The sequence below is a fragment of the Belonocnema kinseyi genome, chromosome 10, assembly GCF_010883055.1.
Source record: "Belonocnema kinseyi isolate 2016_QV_RU_SX_M_011 chromosome 10, B_treatae_v1, whole genome shotgun sequence".
Taxonomy (NCBI): domain Eukaryota; kingdom Metazoa; phylum Arthropoda; class Insecta; order Hymenoptera; family Cynipidae; genus Belonocnema; species Belonocnema kinseyi.
In genome coordinates, this window is record NC_046666.1 from 81,640,133 (window position 1) to 81,644,382 (window position 4,250).

A 4,250-nucleotide genomic window follows, 5' to 3' on the forward strand; every position below is an offset into this window, starting at 1 on the left:
TGAAACGCATTTTTTGTATCAGAAAAAAATCATATTCTTACTGATTTTTGCATGAAGCATTCCAAAGGTACTCCAATGATCTTATCAAAAATCAGTAATGATCGGATTAAAATTAAGCTTACAATCAAGCTTTACAGTTAACAAATAAATCAAACGAATTTTCAACTAGTTCCATTTTCAACTTCAAATTTTATTTCAAAATCTTGTTAAATCTAGAAGTTATTTTAAATGTATGCAACTTTAAAATTATTTTTGAAATATTTTTCGAACTTCTGAATGTCTTTTGAAATTAATAGAATTTTTCGTTCAACTTTTAAAAATTTCGCAAATTATAAAAAATCATATTAAAATATTGTAGACTCTTTTAACAATTTTGGAAATCTTTTTAAATCTTTTTAAGTATTCTTTGTAAATAATATTCCAAAATAAAAAATGGTTTTTAATTTTCCTAGGAATCCAATGAAAATGTTTTATTCTTTTGAAGCCTTTCACGATGTTTAAAAAATTTCTCATTTTTTTTTAAATCTGCAAAAATCGACATTTTATTTTAAATTAGGCTGTGGCTATTTGCACCGAAATTTCGGTTCGAATAGCCGAATTTTGTTTGTACAAACTTCGTTTAAATTATATGAAATCATTTCAAGTTTTCAATTAATTTTCAATCTTTTCAAAACTTCCAAACACCTATTAAAATTACTCAAGTTTCATCTATTATTATTGTTATTATTATTATTATATTATTTTGTCTATTCAAATTTCGTCCAATTGCTATTTAAACATCTAAATTGAAACATTTCACTTAGACACTAAACCTTTCTTTTTAAATAACAATCAAAATAGTAACGTTCTAAGATCAAAAGATATTCGAAATTTTAACGATTCAAGTTTTCCCACGTAAAACAATTCAATTTCAAATTGTTTATTTTTAAATATTCGGTTTTGATTTATTCGGCTTGAATAAACAGTCAAATATTGATAAATATAAAATAAATAATATTGTTTGTAATAAAAAAATTTTAAATAACATGAATTAATATTTTACGCTGAGCCAATATTTTTAATTGAGTGAAAGCGTTTAGTTACAGAATACATTTTTCCGAAGTAATTTTTTAATTAAAAATAGTAAATACATAGTTATAGTAATAATAGTGATAATAATAAGCTTAATTTTAATCCGATCATTACTGAATTTTAATACAATCATTGGAGCACCTTTGGAATGCTTCATGCAAAAATCAGTAATTATATGATTTTTTTCTGATACAAAAAACGCGTTTAATAGACGTGAAACGTTAGCGGGAGAAAAATGGAGATACAAAAATGGTTATTTTATTATCTTCGCCTTGAAATATTAATCTGAATTATTTCATGGAATGTTAATAATTTTCTGTTCTTGTTAGATTATCTTCAAAATTATTATTTTACAAATGACTTTCTATAGAAACAACAGTAGATGTGAAGCCAGAAGTATTTTGAAGGCGTGTCGAACAAAAGGTTTTAATTCACTTCAGAGCTTGATTGTAAGTTTAATTTTGATCCGATCATTACTGAATCTTAATACGTTCATTGGAGCACCTTTGGAATGCTTCATGCAAAAATCAGTAATTATATAATTTTTTCTGATACAAAAAACGCGTTTCATAGACGTGAAATGTTAGCGGGAGAAGAAAGGTTCTCTTAAAAAAATAGAAATGACTGTGCTTGACCGTGGTCGCTTCATGCCCTGGGAAATGCAGTTCGAAGGGTTCCAGGCATATATGGAAGGAGTTGAGATTATTTACGATGGGTGCATTATTTTTTCTACCGTTTGAAGAAAAAAGTGGGTCTGCAGTAAATACATCGTTATTACTTCACCCCCCCCCCCCCAGACTCAACTTGGATTTTCCGAGAGTTTTGACACAGGTTCGAAAAAGGCGGTTTTTAATATAAAAAAATTAATGTAAAATTTCGAAAATTTGCGGATGCGTTGTTAAGACATAAGGAAAGGTAAATGACAGAGTCCCTACTTCGAGAAATGAAAGCAACTTCTTCGAATTAAGCGTTGAAAATGATCAAAATAATTTTCAGTATTAAATAAATAATATAGCTTCAACGAAATTATCGATATTGCACGGTAGCTTACCTTCAGCCAAGCTCGAAACAGTAAACGGCACTCGTTTTCACTGAGGCAATCGCTCATAAATGCAAAAATAATGAAATTCCAACAATATTCAATCTTTTCAATTTTTCTGGCAAACTATTCACTTTATGACATTATTTTATATATAACCTTTTTTATTCGGAAGAAAATTTAGAGTGTTTTATTATATAACTATTTTTGCTCTAAAAACACCCTACCGAAAGAAATCTCTGAGTTTTCTTTAGCGAAATAGCCTGGCCCATTTGAGTCTATAAACAAAGGCGATTTGAAACAAAATAGTCTCGGAGATAGTTTGAGAGATTTGGGTCCTTTTCAAGATCCTTTTAGTAAAAACCATCTTCCAATATGGCGGATTATTTCATGTTTTTAGGTTTACCTTGGAAACGGCTGCCCTACCGAAAAGAATCTTCGAGTATATACTAAAAATTCTTTAGGTCAAAGAAGCTCAGAGAAATTCTCCGCAGGCACTCAGGTATACATAGTTTTTAAAGGTCCAGGAAGCTCGTTTAAATGGTCTAAAGGCTTTAAAATATCCTTTTCGAAATTGAAATAAGAATACGATGATAAATAATAAGCAGAGAGGCTATCTCAATAGAGTAGCCGACACTCAAGAGTCCTTTGTTAAGCTTTCGGATTAAAATTTAGAAGTAGATTTTTTTTAATTTCATAGTTAACAGCCTAAAACATAATAATTCGGAATCTACGGGTTTCGATGACTTCAGATATCTAACTTTTTTTTAATGTCTAAAATTGGAAATAATAGAACGTTTCTCGTAAATGGAATAAGATACACCAAAAAAAAGAGAGCGGATTAGCCACGACCAACTACTGTAAATAACTCTTCCGCCCGGTACGTGACGAATACAAAAGGAACATTATATTACCGTCGCACCACTCTTAAGACGACCACTAAAAGGATCTTGAAAAGGACCCAAATCTCTCAAACTATCTCCGAGACTATTTTGTTTCAAATCGACTTTGTTTATAGACTCAAATGGGCCAAGCTATTTCGCTAAAGAAAACTCAGGATTTCTTTCGGTAGGGCAGAGTTATTTACAGTAGTTGGTCGTGGCTAATCCGCTCTCCCTTTTTAAATTTCTCTTCAAATTATTGACACTTTTTTTAATTGATGAATTTTCTCATTATTCTTATTTATAATTATAACTTATATACTGATATACAATTTTCTAGTTTAATCCAGAAATGTTGTCTTTTTTGGCGTATCTCATTCCATTTACGAGAAACGTTCTATTAATTCCAATTTTAGACATTAAAAAAAAAGTTAGATATCTGAAGTCATCGAAACCCGTAGATTCCGAATTATTATGTTTTAGGCTGTTAACTATGAAATTTAAAAAAATCTACTTCTAAATTTTAATCCGAAAGCTTAACAAAGGACCCTTGAGTGTCGGCTACTCTATTGAGATAGCCTCTCTGCTTATTATTTATGATCGTATTTTTATTTCAATTTCGGAAAGGATATTTTAAAGCCTTCAGACCATTTAAACGAGCTTCCTGGACCTTTAAAAACTATTTATACCTAAGTGCCTGCGGAGAATTTCTCTGAGCTTCTTTGACCTAAAGAATTTTTAGTATATACTCAAAGATTCTTTTCGGTAGGACAGCCGTTTCCAAGGAAAACCTAAAAACATGAAATAATCCGCCATATTGGAAGATGGTGGCTCGAGCCCCCCCCCCCCAAATTTACTGAATTTTGGGAGGTGTTTCAAGACCCCCTAAGGAAGCTTACTGACAACTAAGTTCATTGTTATAAATTATATCCATTTAAGCCTCCTCATTCAGCTTCGTTGACTGGCCTAAATCCCATAAATGTATATTATTATAATTGATAACTTGCATTGGTATTAAAACAGACGTAGTTTCATTGTCCCGTTTAAAAAAAATGCGCATTCTTTGAAACAATTTTTATTATTAAACATTTTATTGCAACTTTTGTAGTTTTTCCTTTTACCGAATTTGCTCATTTGCAATCTTATTTTGATGATTTAAATATATATATATACCAGGTGTATACATATGAAACCGGTATTGCCATTTAGCGGCCAGTAGGCACACTTGTAGGCACTGTCGGAACTTACCATTTGTGCTA